The sequence below is a fragment of the Rhipicephalus microplus genome, chromosome 7 (assembly GCF_043290135.1).
Source record: "Rhipicephalus microplus isolate Deutch F79 chromosome 7, USDA_Rmic, whole genome shotgun sequence".
NCBI classification, from domain to species: Eukaryota; Metazoa; Arthropoda; class Arachnida; order Ixodida; family Ixodidae; genus Rhipicephalus; species Rhipicephalus microplus.
This window is the reverse complement of record NC_134706.1, coordinates 6,110,758-6,124,268: the sequence shown is the minus strand read 5'-3', so window position 1 is coordinate 6,124,268 and position 13,511 is coordinate 6,110,758.

Genomic DNA, 13,511 nt, shown 5'->3' with positions numbered 1-13,511 from the left:
GCTTACTACCAGTGTTTCCAGTCCAACATAAGTATGTATAAAATAATGCTAAGAAATTGGAATAGTTACCACTAGGAGGGTGGTATAACACAATATATAAACAAAACCATTTGCTTGGAAACTCAATATTTCATGATTATTAGGGACATGCGAAAAACATTTGAATCGGCCGAAGTTCTACTGAAATTTTAGTCATTATCGGAACACCAGCTCCGATTCTTGCTGGCTGATTCAGAAAGAAGGTTGCAAAGCCGGGTATCACTACAGATTTGTTCTCGTACCTTGTTTCCGTCATCATATATAAGAACATGAGGTTCAGCAGTTGAAATAAGAACAGTTATTGGGTCTTTTTTATCTCGTGGAGATTGTGTGTTAAAAAGAATAAAGAAAACGCAGTTCTTTTTCTTGAAAAGCTATGTGCCTAGGTTTCTGGTAATTTTTTTCATCGCTATATATCTGCACGGTTGTGTGCTGCAGTTTTATTCTCGACAGGTGAGCAAAAGGTATGGTTATTGTGTTGTGTTTCCAATGAAAACTAACACCAACACGTTTCCAAATATCTGAGTGCTCGGAAAAGTGTTTGACGAAAGTTGCTATTACCGACGTGTGATGTACACCAATAAATATACACGAAGGCGTCTTGCCATCCTTCAGGGGACCGAATAATCAAGTTTTCAATATCCTGCATAACTAACACTGCATCAGCGTAAGCTGCTCTGTCTCAACTGATTGCATAAAGAATGCGTACTAAAAACAACTCGTTGCTGATGCGTGAGATTAGTTTATGAGAAACTTACATTCTTGTCCGTCTATTTCATATCTCAATATTGTTATGAAGAACGATTTCTCGCAAATTGTGTAAGAAAAGTGAACAAGCGGAAGCCACACATACACGCCACCTTCTAGACAACACATTTATATAGAAAAGTAGAATCCTGCTTAGCAAACAAGTCAGAGCGCTTCTTATTGGCAATAGGAACTTAATGTAGTAACTGTGCTAAGAGCAAAACTCCGACCCTATACGATACCCACGTACGTTTATCGCGCTAAATCTTGGTCAGTCATTTTTAATATACAAAAAAATGCTTTGTCTGCGATAGCTGTCTTGAAATCTGACAGTATCAAAGAGACAATAGCAAATTTGTTGACATTGACAGCAAATTTATTGACATTGAATTTATTGACCTTATTGACATTAAGAGCGCAAAAGGTAGGTAGACCCTAATCCGTGAAAATGAAATCATTGTCTGCTTATCAATTCAGCGATTCAGCCAATGTCAACAATAGGAAAAATTGTCTAAAACCCCATGTAGTACGACGCGCTCACTCCATCGCGCTATTTAAACATGAAACTTTCACCTTGATCTTGTCCTCTGTAATATTTCTATAATGGTCAAAACTACGACATTAGAGCTTTTAGAGAACAGTTTTTCAAAGAAAACGATTAATTGTTTGGCCTTAGTGTTCCGATAGCCTCCTAAACGACCACCGATAACTTGTTTCTCTTGCTTTAGTGTGAACACGTGTCTCGAAACTAGTTCTCCGAAAACCCACAAAGCGAGCAAACGTGATTCAGCCAAGCGACACCTCTGAACATATTTTAGGATTAGGTTGGAGTATGCATGACTAAGTTCGGCATGCTACCAATAACTTTCCCCATCACTGGTTGTTTTATTTGAGCAGAACCGGTCCACTGCCCGATGATTTCTGACGACGGAACTTGGCACCCTCAACACACCAAACGTGGCAGATCGGGCTGCCGTGCTCAACGCAGTTTTGAAGGTGTGCGGCGAGAGTAAAAAATAAAGAAAGCAACAGAAGAGGGGCGCATATTCGTCAAGTTCCGTATCTCTGTAGACGAGGGTGTTAAGCATGCTGCACCTGCATATGTCAGTCGGTTTGTTCTGTCGTGGTGAGAAAATCGAGGGAGAAAAAAGACGCCAGGCTAGGCTGCATGCCCGAGTACAAAGAATACTGACTCACAACAGCATTTTTCGGGGGTGGGGGGTGGGGGGGGGGTCTCATATTTTGAGTTGGGGCAGCCTAGTGAGGACAATGGTGGAGGCAGGGCCCTGTCAAGAGAAGTCAGTGTACATGTTTCCAACTTAAAAAAAAAGAAGAAAAAAACGGTGGATGCACAGCGTTTTCTAGAAAGCGAACCTGGGACCTCGTTCGATGGAGGAGGTTTTTTTGCTTCTTGACTGACCAATGAGGACGCGCATTGGCCCCGTCCTGCTCCAGAGGGTGAGGTATAAAATAACGTCCCTGCGTCTCATCTAAGCATTCTTGTCTACCGAGTGAACGAAGCAGCTGCTCGTCTTTCACTCCTCTGCTGCCTTGACGCCTTGGACATGGAATACCCGTGCGTCGTCGACATGGATTCACCATCAACGCGATCGTCTGAGCTTGGTGGATGTGACAACGGCCTTGAGCAGGCTAGGTAAGTTTCACCTTTGATTACGCTACTTGAAATTTTTAATCGAACTGATCGAGCTCAACTTCGTGGATGCTGATGAAATAGCGAAACTGGTGGTCATCGCCTTTTCAGCTTGTCACACTTCAATGCTTGGAAAGACTTTCAGATGGGTAGTGTGGCAACTTTTCGTTAAACACAGTTTGTTGAAGGGCCCCTAAACCCCCTCCGATATTTTCCGAAACGTTTCAAGTAAACAAGCGCATCGCTTGCAGAATGCCGTCGTGTTCACCGATGCTACATGTCGCAGCGCCACAGGTAGTGGGTGCGCCACCATTTCAAAAAAAAAAAACAATAGCTTTTTATTTCCGTTCAAAGCCACTGATATGTGTGACATCACCAGTGAAACTTGATGACGTCACATATTTTTGTGCTTTCGATTGGCCGAACGACAGCCGACGTTTTCCGGTCACTCTGCAGACAGCTTTTCGCGCGCACCTTGCTGTTCTTGGATGTGTTGCCGTTTGCGAATCGACATCTGCGGCCCATAACACAACCGCCAAGTCGCTAGCGTGGGGGCACGGGCCGGCAAGACAGCAACAGCGGTTAGTCAACGGTCAGTGCACCCAGATGACACACACACAACACAGTTGACGGCGAGCTGGAGCGTCGGAGTGGCGGACCGCGGCAACTGGAAATAGACGCTGTCTCGGGCAGCGCGTCAGCGGTGACGGTTGCCACGCGAGATATGGAGGGACTTTCAGCTGACTCAGCGAGGAGGTATTAAGACGATCGAGACCATGGACTGCTTCGAACGAATACGGTTTATTGGAAGAAGTGAAGTAGCGCGCGCTCGCTCCAGGCAGCAGTCTCCTTTCTTCTTCTTCCGGCGTTTGATGATGATGTTTTATAGGCTCCCGCCCGCCCAAGTTGAAATGTGATAAGCTCTGGCGGGCTATTTGAAACAACCTTCCATTGGGCCAACCTCCCTTATTTGAAACAACCTCCCTTATTTGCACCTCCTTCAATCTGAGCGAGCCCAACTAAATCGGCTCTTACGCAAAGCGTATAAGGTGGCATTGGGTCTCCCCCGAAACACATCGACAGAGCACCTCCTCAGTCTTGGGCTGCATAACACCTTAGAAGAACTTCTTGAAGCGCATCTTACGGCGCAAATTCACCGATTACAGGGAAGCAGGACGGGGCGTTGGATCCTTGCTAACATTGACCATGTGGTATCTTCTACGGGTAACGATCCGGCTGTCATCCCCCCCAACATCAGAAAGAAATTCCTCATAAAACCACTGCCAAAGAACATGTTGGCCAGCCATCACGACGGTAGAAGGAAAGCGAGGGCCAAATTCTTGCAAAAAACGTACGCGTCCAACCCAACCGTTGCGTACGTTGACGCCGCCCAATACCGAGAGTTTACTAAAGCATATGCAATAAGCGTAATCACTCTCCCCGGCAACAACGCCAATTCACCTCAAATTAAAGCGGCTGCTTCTGTCCGTGTGCTTAATACGACAGAAGCTGAGGAAGCGGCGATAGCGCTAGCAGCAGCATCCGGATTCACCACTATACTCAGTGACTCAAAGGCTGCTATATCCAACTTCGCACGTGGCATTGTGGCCCCCACAACTCTGCGTTTACTATTGCCCAGTCTCCTTACAGATGCTGAGGAAGACGCACTATCCTCCATTGCGCTGGTATGGGTGCCGGCTCACGCGGGGAACCCAGGGAACGAGGCGGCCCACCTATATGCTCGAGGATTCGTCAGCCGAGCGGTGGTACCCGCCTCTGATTTGGAAAACCCTGGTGAAGCCTTGACATCCTACCATGACATCACACAATATTACCGTCTTTCGAGGCAGACAAAACCACCCCCGCACCATAAGCTAACTAAGCGCCAGGAGGTTATCTGGCGCCGCTTGCAAACACATTCATTTCCGTGCCCATACATTTATGCACGTATATACCCCGACTCGATTGATCCGCATTGCTCGCATTGTGGCTCAATAGCCACACTTAATCACATTCTCTGGGCCTGCAGGGAAGATCCCCCCTCTCTCGATCTCCTAGCCGCTCCCTCGCCAGAGGGGTGGGAGGCAGTTCTGACCTCCACCAGCCTGGCCGTTCAGCTCCAGGCCGTACAAAGGGCAGAGGAGGTGGCCATCAGGTTCAGCCTGGCGGGTCACCTACCTCCTTAAGTCTGACGACAATAAAGTTGTGTTCTCTCTCTCTTCCATTGGGTATATGTGGTTCACCGATCTTCTTAGAAGCTCTTTTTTGCCTGCGCGAAGGAGACGAGCTCTTGTTATTCCGTCTCGCCCAGGGTAGAGCTTTTCAATCCGGCACATTTTCCAAAATGTTCTTGGAGCCTTGTCCTCAACCAACACGATGTCACCCTGTGAGAGTGGTTTTGCTTGCCGTGTCTTGCCTTTGACCGTAGCTCCTATTTCCTTGATATATTCTTGATGCCATCTTTTCCACCAAGCGCGCACGAGTTTGCATCTGCGTCGCCATGCGTCTTCAATGTCACCGTTGTGCTGTCTTGTTTGTCCGTCTTGAAGCTGTCGCCGTCCACCTATGATGTCTGCCGGCGTTAGTGGCATTGGCTCGTCAGGTTCTCCATATACGTAAGTCAATGGTCGATTGTTGAGTGTTCCTTCAACTTCTGCTACAATAGTGCGTAGCTCCTCTACTGAAGCTGTGCTTTTCGATATTATTTTTCGCATCGACGTCTTCAAGCTTCTTATGAGGCGCTCGTAAAATCCTCCCCACCATGGCGCGCACTCGGCTATTGTTTTCCATTTAATTTGTTGGCCACTGCAGTAATTCTTTAAGACCTCGTCGTTAATTGTTTCGAGCGTTCTGTTGATTTCCTTTCCAGCTTTTATAAATGTTTTGGCGTTGTCCGAGTATATTACGGCTGGTATTCCCCGTCGAGCTGTAAATCGTCGAAATGCTTGTAGGAAACTTGACGATGACAAGTCGTTGGTAAGTTCCAAGTGTACTCCTCTTGTTACCGCGCAGGTGAATATCAGTCCATATTGCTTAACAATCTGGTACTTGTCCTTTGCGTAAAGAGGTCCTGTGAAGTCAACTCCCGTAACTTTGAATGGCTCTGCTTCAGTGACTCTGTCTGCCGGAAGTGGGGGTACGTCTCGAGTCGCCGGTCTTGAGTTATGCCTCTTGCAGACGACACATTTGTTTAGAACTCTTTTCACTTCTTGTCTACCCTGCAATATCCAGAACTTAGTTCGAAGTTGCGCTAGCGTCACTTGAACTCCTCCGTGTGATACCATTTTATGTACGTGACGTATTATCAGTTCCGTGATATGCTGATCCTTTGGAATTACTATCACGTGCTTGTTGAATTCTTGGCTGCACTGCAATCGTCCTTTCTGTCTGATGATTCAATCGTCATCAAGGTAGACTTCGTGTCCATTAATTTCAAATGATCGATAGTTTGAATAGGCCTCACCCTTTGTTTGTCTCAGTGATATTTGGGTCTGTCTTATCCAGTATTTCTCTGCATTTGTTACCTCTTTTCTTGTCAACGGTCCTTTGTGATTTTCCTTTCTTGTGTTGTTTATGAATCTGAACACCCATGCTGTCACTCTTATAAGCCGTCCGTATGATGAATACCTTTCGATTTCCGAAATTGGCGCAATTCCGGATCTTCCCATGCATTGATGACATTGTGTTTTATGCTGGTCTTCCACGTCTGTATTTGTGCCAATTATGCTTACTAAGTTCTTTTCCAGTGATGTTATTCATTCGGGACCGTTCCACCATAACTTTGACGTTATCAATGCCTTTGCGCTTATTCCTCGTGTAAGTAGGTCAGCAGGGTTGTCGTCACTTTGAACCAATGACCAGCTTGCTTGAAGCGTTTTTTTCTCTAATTTCTGCGATTCTGTTGGCAACAAACGGATCTCTTTTGCTTGTTCCCTTGATCCAGTGCAGCACAATCGAGTCCCTCCAGCAGTGTATTTCCTGAAAGCTTTCGTTGAAGTGACCTTTGATGTAGTCGCATAATATTGATGCTACCACCGCTGCCATCACTTCAAGTCGCGCCAATGTCAGCTCTTTAATTGGAGCTACGCGGCTTTTTGCTGTTACTAGCCTTGATTCTTTGCTTCCATCGTGGTATACTGCTATCAAGTATGCTGCCGCTCCGTATGCTAAAAGGCTCGCGTCTGAAAATACATGCAGCTTGTATGCTTGTACTGGTTGATTCTTGCTTGCGTAGCATCGTGGGATTTCTAGAACTCGAAAGTCCTCCGCTTCAGACATAAGGTTCTTTATTTGTCGCATTCATCTTTAGGGAGCTGGTCGTCCCACGTGACGTTCATTTTGCACAGTCTCTGCAGTCCTATTTTCGCGCGTACTGTGAATGGCGACAACAAACCGAGTGGGTCAAATATCTTCGCTGTGGTTTGTAACACAGCCCTTTTTGTCAAGTGCGTTGTATCTGTTAATAAATTCCACTTTTCAATAGGGAAGCAAATCATGTCCTTTGAGTGTTTCCATATCAAGCTCAGAAGCATTGTAAATCCTCTAGATCGAATATCCATGTGAGAATCGTCCCTTTCATTTTCATCTATTATTTGTTTAATTGCTCTTCACTGGATACCCACTTTCTCAAATTCATCGCTGCCTCGCTGAACACTTGCTTTGCCTCTTTGTACAACGTAACTGCTTCATCAAGCGTTGCTGCTCCCAATATGACATCATCCACGTAGATCGCTTTCTGCAGTGTCCTTGTCGTATCAGGAAACTGGTCTTCCACTTGTTTCAAATGGTGTTTAATTGTAGCTGCGCGTATAAACGTGCTTGGTGTTGTTCCGAACGTTACTCTTGTCATGCGCCATGTTTGCACTTCATTCATTAACCTTCCTTCAGCGTCTTGCTTCCACCACAGAAATCTCATTGCATCTCTATCCTCTTCATGTATAGAGATTTGTAGAAATGCCTTTTCAACATCTCCAACTAACACCACCTTTTCTTTTCGGAAATTAATGAGCAGCGATAGCATGTCCTCATTCAAATTGGGTCCTGCCTATAGGTTCTCGTTTAGAGACATGCCTTTTCTAGAATGTGATGAGGCGTCAAACACTACTCGAACCTTTGTTGTGGCTCGGTCCTCTCTAATGATCGCATGATGTGGCATGTAGTAGCAAAGTGCATTTGGCTGTTCTGATGGCTCTTGGACCTCCTCTGCGACTCCTAATGCCATGTACTCTGATATAGCTTTGTCGTAGCGATACAGCATGCCTTCATTTTTTTTTGCAGCCTTTTAGTCAGTTGCTGTAGTCTTTTTATCGCAATTTCCTTGTTGCTTTCCAAGTTTACGTCCTGTTTCCATGGCAAGCTGATTTGATAGCGACCGTTTTGTTGTACAATCTTGCGCTCGAATTCTTTGACCACTTAATTTCCGGTGTTATCCAAACTATTTCTTGTGATCCCCATTGACTCCAGGCTCCAGAACTTCTGTAGCTCTTGCTGGAGTTCTGTCTCCGCAGCTTCGACCTTCAGAACCATGACTGCTTGATTATGTGTTAGTTTTGTCTTGCTTTGCTCTGATGGCCCTTGCAGTACCCATCCCAGTATAGTTTCTACAGCCATCAGTCTGTCCTCAATTCTTTGAGTTCTACCAGTAAAGAATTCGTCTGAGCCGATCAGTAGTTCTACAGAATTTGTTGCAGTCGTCTTGGTCCTGTGATCAGCCACTTGCATATTTAGCAGTTTCATTTTCTCGCTGAGTTTCTTAGTTGGAGTGGGTATACAACTGTGCGAGATAACGTCGACTTCTAACGCTTCAATCACTGTTGTCGTGCTTGTTTCTCGTGATCCTACAGTCACTTGCACCACGTTCATTAGTTTGACCTTTTCGTCTCCTCCAAATGAACCAATCTTCAGCCTTTCCTGTCGCAACACCTTCGCACCTATTTCTTTCGCTGATCCCGCTTCAATAAATGAACGTTGACTTCCGCTGTCTAATAACAAACGGCAATGTCGGCCACATGTTTCTCCTTCTACGCACGCTACGGCCGTCTGCAAAAGCACAATTTCATGCTTGATATTTTCGGTTGCGTGTAGCGTAGACGTCGTCGCTTCGGCTTGCGCTGTTGAGACCAGCTCTGCCCTTGTTTTCTGCATCACCGTTCTACACACTGACGTGGCATGTCGTCCCTTGCATTGCTTGCATTTTACTTGGGCCTTGCAAATGCGTGCAGTGTGGTTTGGTCGCGCGCATCTGAAGCATGCTCTATTTTCGGTAAGCATAGCTTTCTTTTCATCCATTGGAATGCTTCTACGACAGTTTTCGGTTGCGTGGGTTTTCTGCTTGCAGAATAAGCATATTCTGTCCTGAGCTATAGAAGCTTGAAGTTGTGCGCATCTGTCTGCGGTTCTCTCTTGGTTTTGCAGTTATCCTCTCTTGTTCACGTTGTGTTTCTTCACGAAAAGCCGCTTGCTCTCTTAAGAATAACCTAAGCCTGTCCAGCTTTTCCTCGCACGCTTTTCCCGTTGCGTTCTTTTGCTCGCCGTTTTCTGAAGCTGAGCTGTTTCTCATAGCCTCTTTTGACTTGAACTGCACTGATAATTCTGGTGGAATTGCTCTTTTCAATACCGGTAATAACATCGGCGCATAGCTCTCGGTTTCCACTTTTAGTGACTTGAGTGCCAATATGTTAACTTGCACTCTCTGTACTAGCCTATTTAAGTCATCGGTATCTTGAACAGACCTCACTTTCTCCAAACTCAATAGCTCATTCATGTGCATTTCAAGGAATGTTCTCGATTGCCGAACGTTTTTTACAGTATTTTGATTGCGTTATCATAATTTTCCTCTGCCGAGTACTGAAGTCCTTCAATAGCAGCCGCAGCTTTTCCGGTTAGTGATGCTAACAAGTAATTGAACTTCTGTCCCTTGCTCATGTTCGGTCTCAGGTGAACTGCCGACTCGTACTGAGACCAAAAGCGGTTCCACTCCAAAGTTTTTCCCCCAAACTTTATCATTTCAAGCTTTGGTAGCTTAACTAGTTCCGTTGCTTCTTGTCCTGTACTTGAGGGCATCACCTGCCTTGTCATGTCGCTTGAATCCGATTGTTCAGGCTGTCGAAGTTTGGTTTCTATTGCAGATAAGATCGCCGTTGATTTCATGTCGTACTATATGACGCTTTCGAATTCAGCTTCGGCATTGTCTTCTGTTAGAAACTTTTCTATTTGCTCGTTTGCGCTCTTGAGACTGTCGCTTATTGCTTTAATCTGCGCCTGCGTTGATCAGTCACGTGATCTGGGAGCGAAGCGCTTTCCTTTTCTTCGTTATCACTTCTTTGCTCATAATGAGGCGGTTAACAATGACTCCTTACTTGTCAATCGTTCGTTCTGATGCTCGTAATGTCCACCGTGGTCTCGTCGCTCGATCCAGGTCGATCCTCTGCTCCTCCGCCGTTTTCTTCTCTGCTGCTCCGTGGCAGGTTGACCTTTCTTGCCGGCGAGGAGGTAGTATCCTGGTCACGGCCCCATTATTAAGACGATCGAGACCATGGACTGCTTCGAACGAATACGGTTTATTGGAAGAAGTGAAGTCTATAGCGCGCGCTCGCTCCAGGCAGCAGTCTCCTTTCTTCTTCTTCCGGCGTTTGATGATGATATTTTATAGGAGGTGCCAAGCGGTTTTGAAAGAGGGTAGCGTAGGACAGAGGGAAATAAGGAATCGTCGCGTTTCGATCATTCAACGCGTGTAACTCCGCTATTGCGGCACCGTTTCGAAAAGTTCTCATGGCTACGTGTTCGTTGTAAACTCGAGCACAAATTTCGACCGCTGGGTGGTTTAGGGGCCTTTTAAAGTGGCCTTATAAATAAGTACATTGAAGCCACCGTGGCTGTCACCTTCAGGTTTCGGCTGTTTAGGGCACTGCGTTAACTAAAGAAACCCATCTGTGTCGTCACGTCAACATTATGAATTGTTCCTCCTTTACTTATTATGAATTGTTCCTTCTTTACTTACTTATTTGAAATGCAATGACAGAATTCATGAGAGTAGGTTTTTTTCATAACCATTGTTATGTTTCATTGTCTTGCATTAACTCCCACACACACTGTGGGATAGGTATACTATTCTCAGATCTCTGCAAAGGTGTTCATAAAGTCGCTCCTAGGAAACCCGCTTCCCATTTTCGATCAACTTTTACTCAAGAAGTATATTGTGTTTTAAAATTAACAAATACAATGTACTGTGTAATAGAAGGGATAAAACTCCGGTCCATATCTCGTGCACAATTCGAACAGTTTGTTAGGTCTTTTCTTCCTATTGTATACTGATCACATAGTTGGTTTTCGTAAAGCCGATGCATAACCGAAGTTGTTTGCCTATTAACATGCTTTGTACAAAGAAACTAGAAATTCTACTACCATCTAAAGCACAAGAAGCGATAGTTGGGCTAGCTGGTGGTGTTTGCTTGGATATAAAACTAGCGCAAAAATTTTGACAAAGGCGGAAGAAGAGATGAGAACGTCTTTGTCGTAATGTTTGGTCTGTTTTTAAATCAAAGCTGGCACCTAAAGGAACATCAAAAAAATTCTGGGCAATATACAAGAATTGAGTACAAAAGTCGGAAATGTAAAAAACAAAATCGAGAAAATTTATCAGTGGTGCTTTTTTCTGAAATCAGACTCTTATCCCGTATTGTATTTGTATCTAGTATTGGTGGGGAGACGCTGGAAGCTGTAAAGGAATGTCTCTACATAGGAGAGTATAGTAAGCGGGTAGCGGAACCATGACAGTGACATATCTAGAAGAATAATGATAGGGTGGATTACATTTGGCAAGCATTTTCAAAAAATTATGAATGGTAATCTAACACTCACCCTCAAGAAATATATACTCATTAGCTGCATTTTGCCGGTACCCAAGTATGAAGGAGAACCCTGTAGTCTTGCGTATAGGGTTCAGCTTAAATTGAGGACGACACAGCTAGCGATGGAAAGGAAAATTATAGGTGCAACCTTAAGAGACAAGAAGAGATCAGAGTGGGTCAGGGAACAAACCGGGTTTAAGGATATCATAGTTGAAATCAAGAAGGAGTGGACATGGGCCGGGCACATAGCACGTATACGTATAGGCAGGATAACCGCTGGACATTAAGGGTAACTGACTGGATGCCCAGAGAAGGCAACCGCACGAAGGGGAGACAAATGTTAGGTGGGCTGATGAGATTAGAATGTTCGTAGGTATAAGATGGCAGCAGAAAGCACAAGCCCAGGTTGATTGGCGAAGCACTGCGAGGCCTTTGGCCTGCTGTGGGCGTAATGAGGTTTATAATAATAATGATTCATTTTGGAAAAGAAGGCTGATTCAGCGATGTTACCAAGTTGTGGGGACCGCAAGAGGCACAGAATTTCTCAACTGGGGAGTCAAATGTTCATAGTAGCACACCCTTCTTCCTGTCATCTCAAAGTGTAAAACTGCCTTGGTGCAACCCACCCCACTCCCTTCTTCTTAAGTGTTCCCGAGAAACTATACTCTTGGAAAGCTTTTCTTCGCAATGAAGGGGAAGCTACAGGGGTAGAGCTACCGCTCATTTCCTCTCCCGTGAAGTAGCAAGATTCGTCTCGCGTTATCAATGACAGCCACGTTCGAATGGGAATATTGCTTACAATTTTCGTCTACTTCGACAGACACTTGTAAGGGATATTCGTCTCAAGCTCCTTCACCGAGTCGACGAAATAACTGGTGGGTGACGAGCGCTCACGTGAACATGGAGACTGAATTTTGACAGCCTGGTGCACACAAAACGTGTGACATTCTCACATGTGCAAAAACGCGAAATGCACAAAGTAATGCACATATGAATACTTCCTTGGTGAATGCTGCGTCTCCTTATAAACAGTTTTTTTCATACATTTACCACGGCAAATGCAGGCGCAATGATATGTCTATATTCTCCTGTGGTGGCACAGCACCTTTCAGCTCCGTATAGCCTTCCCTTAAATGACAAAAACAATATCCGCAAATCGGCTAGCCACTCGTGCGCATGCATATGCTGGGGACGGTGTTGCTTCTTATGTAGTTTGTGGAAGGATGGGAGTGCCGGCTCATTATTGCATAGAGTTAGGAAAAAGGAACAATGCACGAATCAATCTCTGCGTCATAGGCAGACTCGCAAGTCATTCGTCGTCACTGGAAAACAGATAGAACCAGAACTTTCAGTCCATCTTCACCAGAGATATTGGCGTCATGTCAGACATTGTGAGTCATGGGCAGGCTCACAAGTCAACTAATATCACTAGGAAGAGGTCATAAAGCGATCAGATATAACCAGTTCCTTCATTCCGTCTTCGCAAGAGATAATGGCGTCATGCCGGACTGAGTTCCAAGCGACGGTGTCAGTTATAAACCTTCTCGTTATCACAGACACTGGTGTTCTTAATATTCTCTTTGCCCTAGATACTAAAAAAAAAAAAAACTCTTGTGATCCGGATTGTATATACCCGACCAATTTATGAAAAGGTACGCAGAATGGTGCAGCACATATCTCGGCAGCATTTTCCACAAATCGCTTTCAATATCAAGACTACCAGAAGATTATTCTAATTTACAAATTAGGATATAAATTCGCAGAATCTTATTTCAGACCGATATCTTTAACAAGCATGGTATGCATACTACTCGAGCATCTATAGTTTAAAGCAGTGAACTTTTTTTTTTCGAAAACGAGGGCATCCTGTCTCCCAGCCAGCATGGTTTTCGTTGGGGTTTATCGACTACAATGCAGCTTTATTTTTATTATTTATAATACCCTCAGGGCCAACAAGGCATTAAAGAGGGGTGTGGGTAATTACATGAAAGATACCAATAAAACAGTGCAATAAATACAAATAAACAATACAATAATTACAAATAAAACAATCCAATAAAAGACAGATATCATTAACATTTCTGCAGAATGTATAATAAATGGTTATTACTAAATATACGAAAACAGAAGCAATAAGCATAGGTAACAGATTTTCTTGGTTATACATTGTTAGCTAATGTTTCGTGGAAAAGTTTGAAGTCAGTAATGGTTGCGACATTCGGGGG